The sequence below is a fragment of the Harmonia axyridis genome, chromosome 2, assembly GCF_914767665.1.
Source record: "Harmonia axyridis chromosome 2, icHarAxyr1.1, whole genome shotgun sequence".
NCBI lineage: Eukaryota > Metazoa > Arthropoda > Insecta > Coleoptera > Coccinellidae > Harmonia > Harmonia axyridis.
The window spans coordinates 9181335-9200661 of NC_059502.1; the positions used below are offsets into that span (position 1 = coordinate 9181335).

Consider the following 19327-nt stretch of genomic DNA (forward strand, 5'->3'; position numbering starts at 1 on the left):
ACGAAAGCCCGGTTGGAAATTGATTTTTGTTGCTGAATTGGCCAAACTTTTTTGTTTGAGGTGAATATTGAAAAAAGTGAGAGTGAGTCAACTTTTAGTTGACGTTTTGGAATGTATACAGGGTGTTCCTAAATTGGAAGTACAACGGAAAATGAGAAATTTCTTGAATTATTTGTTATTGTCATGTTCAGGTCTGACTTCTTCCTTGGTTTATTTATTATCTTTACAGATACATTGTATTATGAAAGATAATTGTAATTTATAATTCTTATTACATGAAGATCTCAATGTACTAGTATTAGGATATGTTGTTCTTTTGTTTCATTAGAACAAAAGTATTTTCTGTAGTCAGTACCCGCACAGTCCAGTTACAAAAATTAATACTTTTTTTACCTAAAAAAAAAACGATATAGGTATTATTCTTCTGCATTGTGCTTTTTTGTTTCAGTACTATATAAAGCAATCATGAAGTTTCACAATGATACCTCCTCGATTAAATCTTCAATATCGCTTAGTTTTAAATTTTTTCCAGCTCATCAAGTATCCACCAGACCCAAAAAAAAAACGAAACGTCGTAAAAATAATAAAACGACCTGCGTTTTCGGATTGGATTCGTTAAAATCAAATATTCACGGTTGCATTCGAAAAGATTCCAACATAAAAAAAACCCATAGATCTCGTCGTTCCACCTCTCTATGGCGATATAAAATATCATAACGAGTTGGCCATTATTTCCCTTGTTTATACAGCCAATCATCTGATCCAGTTTAATCGACAATACTGGTCGTTCAAACACCGCATTCTAACTTTTATCGGTCGTAAGCTAGTTATTGGCTTGGTTAATTCAATATACGAGGGCCATTCTTGTAGGAACCATATTGTTTTCGATCATATATAGGTTAGGTTTGTTTTGCAGAGGTCGCTTTTTTAATTGGCGATAAATCCGCGAGATGGATTGCTTTTATTGGCGAAATAAAGACGGATCTTTACTTGTGGAATGAGATGGAATTTACGTCATTTTGAGGGACAATGAGATGAATTTTCAACTTTTGAGCCTTCATTTCAAAACTGCATATACGATCGAGATGAAAATTTGCATTTGGACGTTGAATGACATTTTGATGATTGCGTAACCAGAACCATAGAAAATTCAAACGGAATATAAAAAAAGTGGTATGCACTAACAAGTCAGGAGTTTTTGAGCGCTCGTTATTCATGCGTCAATTGTGGCCTTTGAGATTAATTACATAACTGTACCTATATCGGGTGTCCCAAGGTGAGTGGCCTATTAGATTATTATGGAAACTATTGATGGTAAAGATTTCAAATTTTGTGAATAGATATTTGGCCATGTAAGGTACATTTTTAAAATAATTTCACATTTCCAGTGTTGCCAGATGTACGACAATTTGGCAACAACTTTGTTATTTTAAATGGGACGTCCGGTATTTCTATTTTTTTTATGATACTCAATAAAATATTAAATCTATTCACTCTTACTTTTCTATCCCTATCTTTAACGGTTTTTGAGTTATTAATTATTTTTCGAAATTTTAGATCAAATTGCCGTATTACGAAAATGACTCTAGTTCGCTCAATATTTGAGATTTGAGTCAGAAATTTTGCAAGTCGTTAGATATTGATCTGATCTGTGTCACTGCTTTTGAATTATGGTTGTCAATAATACAGGACGGACCAAAAAAAATCATCATTTGCCAAGTTACAAAATTGTAAAAAAGTCAATTTTTTCAAATTAGACACCTAGTATATTTTTCAATTTTTGGAATCAGTACAACACACTCTACAATTTTCCTATTCACGTCCCTATACATATCTCAACTGGATTCCGAGTTATATGGCGTATATCTTTCTTGAGCCATTATTTATAGAAAAATCTCGGAACAAAACACCTGTTAGGCAATAATTGTTTATTTTGACATTTATGGATTGAATATATCGATCTATGAACGACATCGAGAAAATAACAATTCAAAAGAAATTAATGCTTATTGAATCAATGTGAAATCTAATAAACGCATATAACTCGGAATCCAGTTGAGATAGGTATAGGGACGTGAATAGGAAAATTGTAGAGTGTGTTGTACTGATTCCAAAAATTGAAAAATATACTAGGTGTCTAATTTGAAAAAATAGACTTTTTTACAATTTTGTAACTTGGCAAATGATGATTTTTTTTGGTCCGTCCTGTATTATTGACAACCATAATTCAAAAGCAGTGACACAGATCAGATCAATATCTAACGACTTGCAAAATTTCTGACTCAAATCTCAAATATTGAGCGAACTAGAGTCATTTTCGTAATACGGCAATTTGATCTAAAATTTCGAAAAATAATTAATAACTCAAAAACCGTTGAAGATAGGGATGGAAAAATAAGAGTGAATAGATTTAATATTTTATGGAGTATCATAAAAAAAATTGAAATACCGGATGTCCCATAAAATAACAAAGTTGTTGCCAAATTGTCGTACATCCGGCAACACTGGAAATGTGAAATTATTTTAAAAATGTACCTTACATGGCCAAATATCTATCCACAAAATTTGAAATCTTTACCATCTATAGTTTCCATAATAATCTAATAGGCCACTCACCTTGGGACACCCGATATAGGTAGATCCAGGGGTGTAATCGATTCATGAATGACGAGGTTACGAAAGCTCCATCATTTTTTCGATATTCTGCTTGAATTTTCTATGGTTCTAATGACGCTATCAATGAGAAATTTTGCCAGAAGTTTGACATGGTTATACTAAATATAGATACAAAATCTTAATTCGATCGGATTTGTAATCACGGAAATATTGAGCACTCGATTTAGCATTTCTTTAACATATTTTCTTCTTGAATTTTTCATGAGACAAAATTTTTCACAGAGAGAAATTTTCATTTCATATCAACACCCAAAATTTCAACTCCGTTGGTTTTGTTTTCACCGAGGTTTTCACAGAAATATTGGATAATTTTTTTCGATATTCTTTTTGAATTTTTGAACATTTTATTGTAATCGAAAATGCGACAAATAACATTTTAAACGGCAATATTTACGAGGCATTTTAACTCCGAACTTAACCGGCACATTTCAGGCTTTTTGATTTTTTCGTTCGAAAGATTATAAAGGGTGTTTTTTTTAGAGCTATAGAACTTTAAATTGCAATAAAACAACGACGGATTATTTGATTGACATTCGATTTCATTTATCCGCAAGATAATCTCGTGGCATTAGATATTGAATATGATTTCTGGCATATGACCGCCACGGCTGGCTCGGATGTAGTCCAATCTGGACGTCCAATTTTCGATGACTTTTTCCAACATTTGTGGCCGTATATCGGCAATAACACGGCGATTGTTGTCTTCCAAATGGTCAAGGGTTTGTGGCTTATCCGCATAGACCAATGACTTTACATAGCCCCACAGAAAGTAGTCTAGCGGTGTTAAATCACAAGATCTTGGACGCCAATTCACAGGTCCAAAACGTGAAATTAGGCGGTCACCAAACGTATCTTTCAATAAATCGATTGTAGCACGAGATGTGTGACATGTTGCGCCGTCTTGTTGGAACCACAGCTCCTGGACATCATGGTTGTTCAGTTAAGGAATGAAAAAGTTAGTAATCATGGCTCTATACCGATCACCACTGACTGTAACATTCTGGCCATCATCGTTTTTAAAGAAAACCAAAGCGCACCAAACAGTCCGTTTTTCTGGATGTAACGGTGTTTCGACATACACTTGAGGATTAGCTTCACTCCAAATGCGGCAATTTTGTTTGTTGACGTAGCCATTCAACCAGAAGTGCGCTTCATCGCTAACCAAAATTCGCTTATGAAAATCGGGAACAACGGTAATCTCATTTTGGACCCATTCGCACTATTTGCAAGCGTTGAATTAGACATTATTCACGAATTTTATGCGTAATTGTAAATTATTTCAAAATTCGAAACGTATGATTCATATCCAAATTCCGTAATCTGTCAATTTTCGTAACAGTCACACCAACTGCCAAGATAAAATACAAAAGCCACTAGGATATAAAATTTAAATTTTTCATTGGATTTCGACAATATTTCACAAAATTTGACTGAAATGGAGAAAAAAAACTCGCTCCTTTGTTGCTCGTTTTCGAATTTCGCATTCGTGTTGGAATAGGAGCCCATTCTGCAACTTGTTTCAGAATATAATCGATTTTTGAGACGAATTCGAAAATTACAGACATTGTGGCGACAAAAATGACGAAAAAACTCTATTTCCTCGAAAACTCAAACCACATATAACCTCATAATTCCAAAGTCATCAATATGTAACCCAATCTGGAACGTTCCAACTTTCCCAAATCTCTCCAACAACCTTCTCCAGCTAATACTCAGGGGCAGAAAGCGTTCCACTAACGATAATAACCAAAAAGGGGGGAAGATAAGCCAGATCGAAATCTTCAGGTATTTAACCAACCACAAGCAAGGGAGGGGCTCATTCCCTTTAATTTCCATTACACCAGGGCTCTCTCTCTCGAGTTAATTCGATTCTCGTTACGGTCTGCGAGCACGTTAAATATGGGAATAGGTCCGTTTTTATATTCTTAATGGAGCGAGCGAGGGTCCAAAGGGTTCCCGGATTCAGACGCGCGAACGTATTTCCTGATCAACTCGACGGTTTTTCAGAATTACCGGTTTTGGCCGAGAGGGGGATGCTGGATTGAATGCATCTTTATGTGTCTAACCCCTTGAAAATCGCTTCGGGCTGGATTAGGCTTTGATGGGTTCGAGTCGATTTTGGATGAAAATAAACACAATAAATTATATAAATCCAATAAAGTACACTCTTAAGATATGTACATGGGCGTACAACTTTGCTTCCGCCGTTTTTTCCCGAAATTCGAGGCGTTAATGTTAAAAAACTGGTTATACATTTATGACTGTCCATCGCTAGCCACTACTTTCTCCCATTTTTCGAACAGCGTACGAATCCCGCCTTAAAAAAACTGGTCATCTTTTGAAGCGATCCACGAATCAATCCAATTTTTTACTTCTTCACACGACCGGAAGTGCAGGTCAGACTTGTTTCTGAATCATTCCCATGACTTTCAGGCGTTTTGAAATGGCTTGTTGCGTCACTCCCAATGACCCTGCCTATTCTTGTTGCGTTTGACACGAGTCTTTATCAGTAATGCCTCCATTCTGCATCTTCGAAAACCTTCTCCCTTCCACCGCCATGCTGGTCTTCGACGTCAAAATCACCGTTCTTGAAGCGTTGAAACCACTCTCGACCCTTTTTTTTCACTAATAGCGGACTGCCCATAGGTATTTGAGAGAATTCGATAAGCCTCAGCCGCAGATTTCTCCATATTAAAGCAGAAAATTAAAACCTCCCGCAAATGACGAGAATTTGGCTCGTAAGCTAACATGTTCAATCGAGAATAACTGTATAATGCAGACACAAATCGACTAATATTTCGATGGCGTTATGTTTACAAATACCTAAGCTTATTGTACGACATCTACGATCTATTTATTTCTACTACCACTTACCTTTTAAGCCATATATTGCAAAACGGCGGATAAAGTTGTACACCTAATAAGAACTCATCTTGAAATAGTTTAATACAATAGAAGCTCTGACGTTTCCGACTATATAGAGAACAATTGAACTGCCAATTTGTAGCGTTTTAACGGATGTCAAATTTGACAAACGAGTTCCTACTTCCTCCCAAAATTCCCTAAATATGAACCAGATATGAATGGACTCGAAGAAAAGCAAATAAGCACTGTTGGAATGTGTATTGTAATGAAGATTGTGTCATCAGACGTCATTATTTTGAAAGATTGAGGTTGTTTCTCAAAACTCACTAATTGACAATTCGTCGTCAGCCGTTCTTTAAAATCAAAGAAGGCGGTGTTGTAAATGAGCACGTAGGTACAGATAAAGCTTTTTGAGAAGAATACCAATTTGCAAGGAGCTTTTCGAGATTGTCGTTTTCGTTTTTATCTTGCATTCTCAAAAATCAACGAGTCACTCAAATTTCTCTTATTATGAGCTAATTCGAAACTCCAGTATCAATTTACACGAAACTGTTCTTCAATTCTTAGCATTTTCTTACATTCAAAAATATAGAAATTTTCCATTTTTCAGTTTATTATAGAATTACTATTGTTTTCGTACTTCTTGCATTTTTGCTGTCATTCATCTCTAAATGGGCATATTTGAAAATTAACGACAAGCAAACACTTCAAAATAACGCCAAGCATCCTTCTTACCTTTTTATTTGATTGATGACAAAAAAAATGGAATAATTTACAATTCTTCAGTTTTTTTCGACATAACTAAATACGCACAGTTATAAATATGCTTTCAATTGAAGATATAAGTGAGGATTATAATTCTGCATCATGCTGTTTGAATATACAGCAGAATATTTTGCTTTCGTTAATATCTGGCATTTTAGACGTTTCAGAAATTAACGACTTGCTTAATCTATGTATGAAAATTACACTAATATACTTTTCATCGAATGTTTTTAATCCAAATATCGAATTGATAGTCGAATTGATCTTCAAAAACGAATTGATAGTAGATAGGAGCATAAATTTGCGTTCGTTGATATCTTGGCAATATCAGAAATTAACGGGATTTCGAACATGAAAATCAAATAAATTTGCAATGTGTTTTATATCGAAATATCTTCAAAATTCTTCGTAATTCCTTCAGGAAACGAATTGATAACCGATAGGAACATTCATTTGCGTTCGTTTATATCTTGGCTCAACCAGAAATTAACGGATTTCTCCATATACGAAAATTACATCAATTTGCCCTTCATCAAATACTTCAGATCGAAATATCTTCATAATTCATCGACCTTCCTTCAAAACCAAATCGATAGCCGATATCAGCGTTAATTCGCGTCCGTTAATATCTCGGCACAATCAGAAATTAACGACCGACTCCCCCCACGTTATAATTACGAGAAATCTGGCCGTAATCGAGCGCGGTTTCGCATTACGGCCACGGCCAATTTTCTGTACGCAATCATCCGATTCCGGATACGAACCCGGCAGTTCTTTTGTTGCCGTCGGCCGCAATTTTCCCGATTGCGTCGCAATTTTCCACCGCGGACGGAAAAATCGGCATCGGGTAATTGCTAAATCGATGCGCAAACGTAATGCCGGCCCCCCATAATTAAACCTGCACCAGGTTGTTAAGGTAATTGCCTTCTGCGAGTACGCGCGCATCCGTACGTCTGAAATTTAATTAGCCATAATTCAAAATGGACGACCGTCTTGTAAATTGCTTATTAAACCAATAGGTCGACCTTCCGCCGAGAGATGGCAGCGCTGTTGTGATGACGTCCTAGGCGATCGGGGCGCAGATAACGGACGGACGGTGAAATTGGAAACCTTGTTCTTTGGGATTTTTCGTGTTTGAGATTGCGAAATCACGTGTCCCGGTGGCAGATACGTTCGAGTATCGGCCAATTATGGTGGTCTGAACGATGCAAGTTTTTTTTTGAAAAGGTTTGTCGTGACCTCGTCGATCGACTTGGTATTCGGAATTTAATAAATCGGATATTGCTGGGAGATGGAGGACTAGATGGTAAATTTCATATTTAGCATTAACATACCAACAACTTTAAGTACTGTGTAAAACTTGTCAGTTATGAAGGGGGGTACAGGGATCAAAATTCTTTTTCTCATTCTTGCACCATTAGGTGCATTCTTACAACATGAGAACGTACAATGAGCATATGCAATTGATTGAGTTGAAGTAAACCAGAATTTCTTGTCAATAAATGTTTGGTTTTGTTATAAAAAAGTCATGGATAACTGGTTTATGTTGTTCATTGCGATCTAGGTCCGTCATTAAAATGCCTACATATTCTATACTACTTCACGATTTCATGAAAACTTTTAAATTTGTTACCGAATAACAAAATAACTTACTGTATAATATAATATGTGAGTAGGGATTCACGGCTTGAAAAAACACTTTTATTAATTAAACTAATTGTATAAAAGAACCGAAAATATCACCTTTTTTGCAATAGAAACATAAATTAAATCACTATAAATCATAAAAAAATGAAAAATAATAAAAAGTTTCTTGATATTGAGAAACCTCCAGGCTTCGTTTGATTTCATCAAAGACATATGAAGCATCCTATAGATTTGTTGTCTAACCTATTGAGGGTTTTTGTAATTGTATAAGAGCAGCTTTGGAAAATTGTCTTTCAACAGCAGCTGAAGAGGCTGGCGTTGACAAAAAATCCTTGGCCATTTTGGTCAAGATTGGAAAGATATTTCTGAAAGTACCAAAATCTACCATAGATTTCATAGAAATGTGAGAAAACTACTAATAAAATCACACTGGCGAATGCTCCAGTTTCTCGGCGTTCGGGGAATCCCCTTATTTAGTCTAAGCGCACACGAGATTGCAGAAATATATGAAGTGCGACGCGTGCATATCAAGTCAAGCAAGGAATAGGTATCCAAAATCAAGTCAAGCCAAGCTCAAGTATGTAATTTTTCACCAGCTTGATTTTCAAGTCAAGTAGTTAGTTGATATGTTAAGCTACTTGGCTTGATGAATTCCTAATATATGTGAATAAAACAGAAGAACTGGGTTTTTTCATGTAGGCAGGTAACTTAAACTGTAAAAATAAGTAAAAATTAGATTCAACTTGCAAGAAGAAATCCAAAATACGTCTTCAACGTCTTGATTTCATTCTTTTGAAGACCATTTCGATGTAACTCACTGAATTGTAGCAATTTTGTCAAAATTTTGTATGACTTGACATGCTCATGTTCGATGTCTCAATAGACTATTGACTGTAATTTCACATTTTAATCTTTCTTCTAAAAATCTTCAGTTTTTTACCAATAATACAAATGATTCTCTACATTTTAGGATAAATATTTTTCCCCAAAGTCTATTCCATTCAAAAATCTCCTTTTCTACTCAACATATCGCTTCGAACATTTTCACCATCACATCAACCGGTCATTCATTACAATCACCCATATTATCTCTGTAGAAACTTCGAAACGCGAATTTAATAATAGCGTAAGGAACGTCGACAGGATTGAGGTTATAAATCACTCGGGAATCGCGCCGCTAGATGGCACCTCGTATATCCGCAGCGTAGTCAAGTCGGCCGGGGATTTTATCCTCTTCGATTTACATATGTTACGTCGACATCAATTTCGCATAGAAAAATCGAATCCTTGGGTTGATCGTAACCGTTTGTTTTATTGCGATTTCTCATATTGTGGACCCGTACAAACTTTCAATTAGTCTTTTACGAGTCTGGTTGGCATTTAGGATATAGTCGTTTCAGTTTATCGGAGATATTAAGAAAATTGTCGGTATTACCTGGTGAGCTTTGTATGCGTATGGTGTATCTTCGTTTGAAATTTCGTTTTATGTTTAGTGTAATTGGTTGAGATTAAATTCTGGATAGATAGGATCTTTCACATATTGCTAATGGTTATGTGCTGAGAGTTTGAATTTATCTATATTGATTCACTTTAGAATGGAATTACTATACCGGGAGAAATATATTGTACCTATATTGTTGGAAGATGAAATGAACACTTGGTAAGATGCTTCTGAAGTGTTCTATAAGTGGCGAAATTATAATTGAAGTTTGTTGGTTGATTATGTGTTATAACATTAAATAAGAACTTCAATACTGTCTAGAAACGAGTGATGGACAATTTCCAAACCAAAACTAACGCTAGAATTGTGGAATGTTCAAGAATTCACGAATTTGCATAATCTCTATGTCGTCATCAGTGACGTCATGCCATTACTGAAATGAATATAGCTACTTTATTTACGGATATATTCGGCTCGACTGTTTTATCTAGGCCATCTGAATGAACAACTTACCCTCAAAACATCGTTCCATCGTGGTAACATCTGGAATAAAAGATATAGCAGGTCTCAAGGTGTTCTAAAGAACCCTGAACCCTGAATTTTCGTAGCGTGTGCAGAACATTATACCCGTTCAATCTTTCCATCGGATCCAAGTGTGTGTGTGTGCGGTAATTTGAATGCAATGTGCCACTATGCATTTCCAATGCAATTTCTCCAGTTGGACGCATGCAACAATAGAGCTCCTAATATGAAGGCAGCAGACATTGAGCTTAATGTATTCGCATATATAAGCGCATTTTTCATGAATTCATTAAGATTCTTATTATTGAAATGATTGCAGTACACGGAGAAAGGGTTTCGATTGGTGATTCGGATCTGGGAGAGTAGTGGGCGTGGATAGATTTGCGATGTGATAGGTTTTAATGCTTTTTGCTTCGACTTTATCGTTCTGGTTCGGTCTAGTTGAATTATCTTCGACGTGTGGATGTAGGGAATGATTTGAGTAAATGTGAAGCAACTTTTATGACTATTTCACTCATATGGGAATTGTCACACTATCTGACCAATCACAAATCAAAGACATCTAGTATTATCGTGAAAATTATGATTGGACAGTTTGACGAAGTAATTATTAGTTCTTGCAGACGTTTTTGAATATCGTATTTTGCAAGATCCAATTGTGTCCACTTAGTAACAGAAAAAGCAGAAGTGGCGTTTATATAGAAGTGATATTTTGGCTTCAGTTTCAGTGAATATCAATTTCACTCATTCGCAATGTGTCATTCATATGAAGGGTGTTTTTTTTAGATCTGTAGAATTTTAAATTGCAATAAAACAACGATGGATTATTCGATTGACATGAATTTCATTTATCCGCAAGATAATCTTGTGACATTACATTTTAAATATGATTTCTGGCATATGACCGCCGGCTGGCTCGGATGTAGTCCAATCTGGACGTCCAATTTTCGATGACTTTTTCCAACATTTGTGGCCGTATATCGGCAATAACACGGCGAATGTTGTCTTCCAAATGGTCAAGGGTTTGTGGCTTATCCGCATAGACCAATGACTTTACATAGCCCCACAGAAAGTAGTCTAGCGGTGTTAAATCACAAGATCTTGGAGGCCAATTCACAGGTCCAAAACGTGAAATTAGGCGGTCACCAAACGTGTCTTCCAATAAATCGATTGTGGCACGAGCTGTGTGACATGTTGCGCCGTCTTGTTGGAACCACAGCTCCTGGACATCATGGTTGTTCACTTCAGGAATGAAAAAGTTAGTAATCATGGCTCTATACCGATCACTATTGACTGTAACGTTCTGGCCATCATCGTTAATGATTCCACCAGCCCATAAAGCGCACCAAACAGTCAATTTTTCTGGATGTAATGGTGTTTCGACATACACTTGGGGATTAGCTTCACTCCAAATGCGGCAGTTTTGTTTGTTGACGTAGCCATTCAACCAGAAGTGCGCTTCATCCCTAAACAAAATAAAATGGATGTAGTCCGCGATACGTATTCCGCACAGAACCATTATTTTCGAAATAAAATTGCACTATTTGCAAGCTGTCATGTCCAGGCGTAAGTGTATTCATGATGAATTGCCAAACCACACTGAGAATAAATCACTTGACAGCTGTTAAATCGGTCGCCATATTGAACAGTAATGCCCACTTAAAGTTATATACTTCGAAAAAAAACACTCCTTAGAAATTTTAAATTTTCGTTTCTCAAGTTTTGTGAAATGCTATGTTTTATTATGGAGACGTTGGTAAAATCACGTCTTTTGTCTAGTAATGAGACCCACGTCTTGCTAAAATTCAGTGAAACTAATCCAGAAAGCTTAATGGTGCAATAAATTATTGAGATCATAATGTAGCCAAATCCACACTCTATTTAAACTCAAAGTCTTGAAAAACACTCTTAATTATGGATGTTACTCTCCACAAAAGCCTCATTGGTTGGCCGAAGAATTTTTCTAATGAATAGTCATCACCTGCTCTTCCTCTGGAATCAATCGGCAACATTGATGCCTCCAAATTCTCGTCTACCGCAGCCGAAAAAAAAAATGGCTATCAGATTAATAATTGATGGTGCAAACTCGGCGATTTCTTTTCGAATACGTGTAGTGTCGGGAAAAATGCGTTTTCGGCATTCCCGACGGTCGGTGGTGTGACTGCACAGATAGAAGGCTACGCTTCGACCGCGCAGTCTTTTGTTTTTGCCCGCGTTGCCGGTTGGCGATCCGACAACTCTGATTATAATTAGTTACTTCATCTGTTTCGGCTTAGCGACAACTATCCCGACGATTTTGGCCGGGTTGGTGTTCTTTGTTTTTTTTTTTGTTTTATCGAGGCTCGTTGAAATTTGTTTCAAGGCGAGCGGTGGGATAAATGAAGTTTTGGATTTTCTTAATTTTGTTCCTTCAAAGTTGAAAAATGTCGTCTTTTTTGACGTTAGTTCATAATGTAGATCTTTGATTTCAAAGACGACATTTTTTAACGCTCGTTCCCCGAACAGAGTGATATATCATTTCGACATGACGTCTGAACAGAAAATCCTAGAGACGTGAAATTTTCATTGTGGGTTCCGTACTCGAATACCGTGGTTGAGTTCATAAATGAGCAAAATCCGACTAGGGATTCTATGAGCACCTATGGCTGTTTGAAATTTGTGTTCCAGATAATTTCAAAATTGCATTTGAATGTTGAATGACAATTTTCAAGGAATTAAATTGAAATAAAAATTTCAAGCTTCATTCGCAATTTCGAATCGATCGCCCAAACCAGAAAAAAAATACATTTACCAACGAAATCAGATTCATGGTTGCCATTCTTTGATACAATGATCAATTTAATTCGAAAAAAGTAAAAGTATTGTCTTCGATCGGTACGATATGCTGATCATTGTAATAACTAAATATACTATTAGACTCTTCTAAATTTATCAGCTGCGCTGCCATTTTCTTTCAATATCCTCTTAATTGCATCATTCGAAAAAAATAGCATGTTTCATTGAAAAAAACAAACTTTTGTGGCTCGCCTGATGTAATTGTTAAGCATTTAGTCTCACCTCATGAAGCCACAACTTAATTTCTAATATTTTCACTCTATACTGGCCGAAAAGCATATATTTCCGCGTCTGATCATCATACATATCTAATTGTTGAGAGTATGAAAATAACTCAGAGTAATAAAAAAGATAGAGGGAGCATATGTCATTTTCAGTAAGCAAATTTTGTCCCCAACATGAACTATCAAATTTGACATGAAGCGCGCGGAAAAGAAAACATATCAGCGATACGATATTTCACTCAATTCGCGAGTTTCCCCACAAAGAACGCACTTCTATGTCCCATAATGAATCAACGTTTCATATCGACTCAAAATATATTGAGATGAGTACCTAAAAAAGTTTCAGAAAACAAACTTCAAGCGAGCCAAACGACTTGAAACAACGGATGACACTAGGAGAGCAATAGTTGCCAAACCTCAGATTTCAGCAGATAGATGCAGAAAATAATAAATATTCTGCTTCTTATAAATTCGACAATTAGGAAAAATATCGGATTCCAAATATTCAAACTGGCATATTTAATCGGGAATCACTCAAATAAATATATTTCATTCAATATAAAATACATTCATAACGATTGTAGTAAAATTGTGAATTTGAAAATATATCACAATCCGACAACGTAATCTAACCATGTTGGGGACATGTAAAAATTGCATATACCCCTTTATCTATTTTTATTACTCTATGGAAAATACTGTGTAAAACATTGATTCTGCAAAAATTATTCATTTCGACATAATCCAGTCCAAGAACTCATCAAGCTGAACACGATCATCCATCCACTTGTCCCAACTGTGTATCTTGTCAAAGCCACCTCAAACACCTACTCCCAAGTTGCAATCCGTGATTGATCCTCCATGAGTGTGATACGCTATCGTCTATCCACAATACGTCTATTATCCGATAAGTTCCCTGTTTGCCCAGAAGAGAAAAGATTGTTTACCCTTCCCGATATCACCTGGAGGGGAGCGCTAAGATAAAAAGAACGCTATCAACGGCAAGATAACTGCCTTCCTTATCGGCCGGATTGAAAACGCTTTGTCGGCATTCTATGGCGTCGAACACTTACATACACACACGAGATTATCTGTTGACAAATTGTGAACGTGTGTGCGTTCATTGTTTCGATCCGTATCGTCGACGTGGTTTTCTAGAGCGAATTAGGTAGATAGCGGTATTTTTACGACTTGCCAAGATGGCGGACCAGTCCTGCCATTTTGTAGCGTAGTACGAAGCGATAAGGTTCACTTCTATCCGAATTCGAATCTTCACAAGTAGACACGTTTTCTCAATTTTGGGTATCCCCAAGGGTGTGTTCTAGGGCCAACAATATTTCCGATTGAAAGGATACCTCTCAATTATTGTGTTTATTCTAGCTTCACATTGTGCCAAGAAGGACTTGAGTATTTGAAAAGCCTTCACTAGCCCTTTTTGAATGTTGCAAGATTACCCAATTGCTCTGAGTACCTACTCTTTACATACCAGGTGGTGCTCATAAATAATTCCCTAAGTATTCAAAATAATGTGTCTCTGGACCAGACCCTTTAAGATTCTTGAGGGGATTGTCATATCTCCTAAGGAGATGATTCTACCAGGAATTTTGAATCATCATTTGTCCCCCTCCAAAAAAAATTGACTGTACCCGCGTTTTCTGGAAAAATCCGACTCTACTGTTCTTATGTGGACCACCCTGTTATCTGTACTCAGCTTGAGTATACTACTTAATCAACCTGTAGATACTGACGTAGAAACACTAATTATTATGGTTCAAAAGCTGTTAATTTTATGGAAATACCATTCCATCGATTCCAGATGTTCTCATGAAAAAAAAAGAAAATTTCCGAAGAATCTTGTCTGTCCCCAATAAATGATGTCTGTTCAGGTTATTGGCCATCAGAGTCTATCGAAAAACGCTTAACAACAGCACTAAAGAAAAACTCATGTCGAGTTTATCAATACCATTAAAACAGTATATTAATTGCCTCTTCTGTTCGATTTAAAACTGATCTACGATATCGGAAACGATTTCTATTGGGAAAATATCGTTTTTAAAAACGTCGATGTCTCCTGATAAGCTCGAATACGCATTTAATGGACAAAAAACAAGCCGCTTGTCAGCGCACATATAAAAAACATGTTTTACAAATTAAGGAACCAGTTTTCGTATGATATTGTACTTTCTTATGATATAGAATGTATTTCAAGCCAATCAACTCGAATGTACTAATGATCTAAGAGACACCGTTACATTTCCTAACGCTGTCTGTGTTATTGGACACCTGGTGAATAATGGTATCGAGTCTTGGTAGAAATTCTTGAGAAAAAAAACGTGCAAGTATTCGACCTACATTGGAAGTGGCAAATTTCTCTGTCCCATCAATGACAAAACGATTTCGTCAATTTTTTTATGGGAAAGTAACGATAAATTTGAAAAATGCAGGAAGCAACAATTGTTTCCGTCACCTTCTGGCTTCCTCAGATTTACCTTAATAATAAAAATTGATTATGTTGATTTCAAATGGATAAACTTGAATAGGATGATCAGTATGAACCATTTACTGTTTCCGTTATCAAAATTTGCGGAAATTGAGGTCTATCAAATTGTATATATGTAGAAATTTCAAGATAAAATTATTTTGCTGTAACAAATTTCTTTTGTAGAAATCTTGATCGATGTTGAAACAACTATTTCGCCAACAATTTCCTGTCAGAATTATACGGGAAATGGTTATTTCTATATCCTTCAACATCGAGATTACTATCCGGTGAGAGAACATACATTAAAATTGATATCTGAGTGTTTTTTCCCACGATATTATTTTTAGAGCATTATATCGAACGTAAATATTCTCATGCAATATTTTCTGTTAAGATATCTTGAATGTCCCCAATAAATGATGTTTCCTCAGGTTATTGGTCATCAGTGTCGACCGAAAACCTCTTAACAACAGTACAAAAAAGAAACTCGTGTCGAATTTATCAGTACCATTAAAATAGTTTATTAATTGCCTCCTCGTCTGTTTTATTCAAAAGTGACCTTAGATGTTGGACACGATTTCTATTGGGAGAATATCAAGCAATATCATTTTTTAGAGCAAAATAGGAACTTGATAACGTGTTAAATATCGGAAATATACTGATTTCTTTATATGAAAATCAGCATTTAAATTTCGCAAATCACGTTTTGGACAATGCAAAATCCAATAACATAACGATAAAAACCTCTCCTTTTCATAAATTTAGACATAAAATGTATTTGCAATCCGCATTGAACTCAGAGCGTGAAATTCAGAAAGCAAAATTCATCATAAAGGAGTTGAATTTACAAAAATTTATTTCTCAAGAACTAAAATTGAATATAATGAATAAAAATGGCTGATACTTGGTTATGAATGACGACAATACAAAAAGTACCGCATAACTCAACTTTGAGTTGATGATCCCTAACAAGGGTGAAACCGGTATATCGCTACTCTCCCTTGATGACTCCTTGGTTTACTTTCGATTATGATTCCTTTGAAATAGCGTGGAAATCTTCCAGATAGATAATTAATGTCGTATGATATTACACAATTGTAAATCGTACTTCTTTTTCTTTTTGTATTTTCGTAAAATTGAATATATACTGACATTCCACCATTCGAAAGGCAAGAACATCGATCGATATTGCACTCAAAGTGTGTCCCGTCAACTTCGACCAAAAAGAAAAAAGTAAACCAGAAGAACTACAATTCCTAACACGGATAGAAACTAAGTGTTCTCTACTACAACTCGAAAAAACCGTCCACTCTGCAAAACCGCTCTTATAAAACTTCTCTCGGCAGCGGCGACAATTTCTGAAGAATGTCATTCTCGAATCTCGAGAAGTGTAACGTCGCTCTTTCGCCAAGTCATATTGATGTTCTTCTTGCTCACGGCTTTTTATCCGACATAAAAGGCGATCTCTGGCGTTGCACTTTACGCTCCGGCAAATAAATATGCCCCGCCGCGGTGAATTCCTAGAAATATGGCAGATATTTACGTCCTCCGCTAGTCAGAGAAAGGAGCGAAAAATTGGTTTATGGAAGGATGTGGATTCGGGGAAGAACGTGAAAGTTTGGCATTTTCTGAGAAAATATTGGTTTTCCAATTATACAATTAAAAGCAACTAAAATTATTCAGTTACACAAAAATTTTTCTTATCGTTTTATTTATGGAAAACAACATCAATCATTTGACCATGATGAATGATAAATTCTTTTCAAATTCCTCTGAGTTCATACTAATCAGCACTGTTATTGATGAAACAATTTAACAATCTATCTTCTTATACAAACGGCATAATATAATATAGATGAAATGGTATAACCTACTGAACACAAATGACAGGAGAATTGTAATAAATAATAATAGCACAACTATAGAGTGTTTTTTTCGAGGTATATAACTTTAAGTTGGCATTACTGTTCAGGCTGTCAAGTGATTTTTTCTCAGTTTGGTTTGGCAATTCATCATGAATAGACTCACGCCTGAACAACGCTTGCAAATAGTGCAATTTCATTTCGAAAATAATGGTTCTGTGCGGAATAAGTATCGCGCACTACGAACATTAGCGACGAAGCGCACTTCAGGTTGAATGGCTACGTCAACAAACAAAACTGCCTCATTTGGAGTGAAGCTTATCCTCAACTGTATGTCGAAACACCGTTACATCCTGAAAAACTGACTGTTTGGTGCGCTTTATGGGCTGGTGGAATCATTGGTCCGTACTTCTTCAAAAACGATGATGGCCAGAACGTTACAGTCAATGGTGATCGGTATAGAGCCATGATTACTAACTTTTTCATTCCTGAATTGAACAACCATGATGTCCAGGAGCTGTGGTTCCAACAAGACGGCGCACTATGTCACACAGCTCATTCCACAATCGATTTATTGAAAGACACGTTTGGTGACCGCCTAATTTCACGTTTTGGATTTGTGAATTGGCCTCCAAGATCTTGTGATTCAACACCGCTAGACTACTTTCTGTGGGGCTATGTAAAGTCATTGGTCTATGCGGATAAGCCACAAACCCTTGACCATTTGGAAGACAACATTCGCCGTGTTATTGCCGATATACGGCCACAAATGTTGGAAAAAGTCATCGAAAATTGGACGTCCAGATTGGACTCCGAGCCAGCCGTGGCGGTCATATGCCAGAAATCATATTTAAAATGTAATGCCACAAGATTATCTCGCGGATAAATAAAATTCATGTCAATCGAATAATCCATCGTTGTTTTATTGCAATTTAAAGTTCTATAGCTCTAAAAAAAACACCCTTATCTAAAGTTGTGTCATTGTAGTATAGTATTTTTCAGGGATTGAATCCATAGGTCTTGCGTTATACCGTATGATTATTTTCACCATTTTCTCGAAAATCTTTAGAGTCTCTTGTTTCGAATATATTCTATGTAGTTAAATTAATAAAGTATCAAGACACAAGCGTTTTATGCTTAAATTTCATTGCAAAATCAACAGAAGTCAATCATCTTGCATCAGACGAATAAGACAGTCTGAATGAGTTTGTTTTGCAACTGAACTGTTATTCAAGTTTAATATCACATCCCAGATACTCATAAATTCATCATTCATCAAAAATTGAATGAGGTAAAAATCAATTAGCGTTTCGCATTTCTGTCCGTTCAAGCAGCGATAAGATCCGCCAATATTTTTTTCGCGCAGCGTCCGTCCAACCGGAAAATATCCGGATACCCGAACCAGTTCTCGGATCCGTCATTTCCCACCGATCCGGCTCGAAGGGGACCATCTGACACCATAAATCCACGACCGGGCGTTATCTAAACCCGATATTTCATTCATTTACGGGCCGGCGAAGGTGTCGAAACCCGAAAATTCCTATGCTAATCGCGGACAGCGCGGACGTCCAAATACTAATGAGAGTCCCAAAAAAGAGCCGGACCGGACCTACAGGTAGACCGGTCGACCGCGCTATTTGTAGATATTCCGTCCATATGGTCTCCCCCAGGGGCCTTATCTGGGCCATCTCCCGATTTTTTGTGGGCGTCGGAGGTGACAACGGATCGAGCTCGACAAAGAAATGGTTTTTCGATGTTCTCTATGTGCCGATCCACTCGGATCCGATCGATTAATGCGGGCATAAATCGGTTTTTATAACGCGCTGACAGCGATGGCCAAATATTCCCGGTGGGATTTTTTTTTGCGAGGTGTATTTCTAGGCTTGTCACCACAAATATGGGCCGGGAGGTTCGCGCAACTCGAGCCTTCATTGTAAAGGGTGTTTCTTTTAGAGCTATAGAACTTTAAATTGCAATAAAACAAAAATGGATTATTCGATTGACATGA

The 19327-nt window shown here is 36.5% G+C and overlaps 1 protein-coding gene across 6 annotated transcripts in view; it reads left to right on the plus strand.

The window, feature by feature from the left end:
* Positions 1-19327, plus strand: part of LOC123674084 (homeobox protein caupolican-like) — a 114537-nt gene that overhangs the window by 73126 nt on the left and 22084 nt on the right. The window lies entirely within an intron of this gene.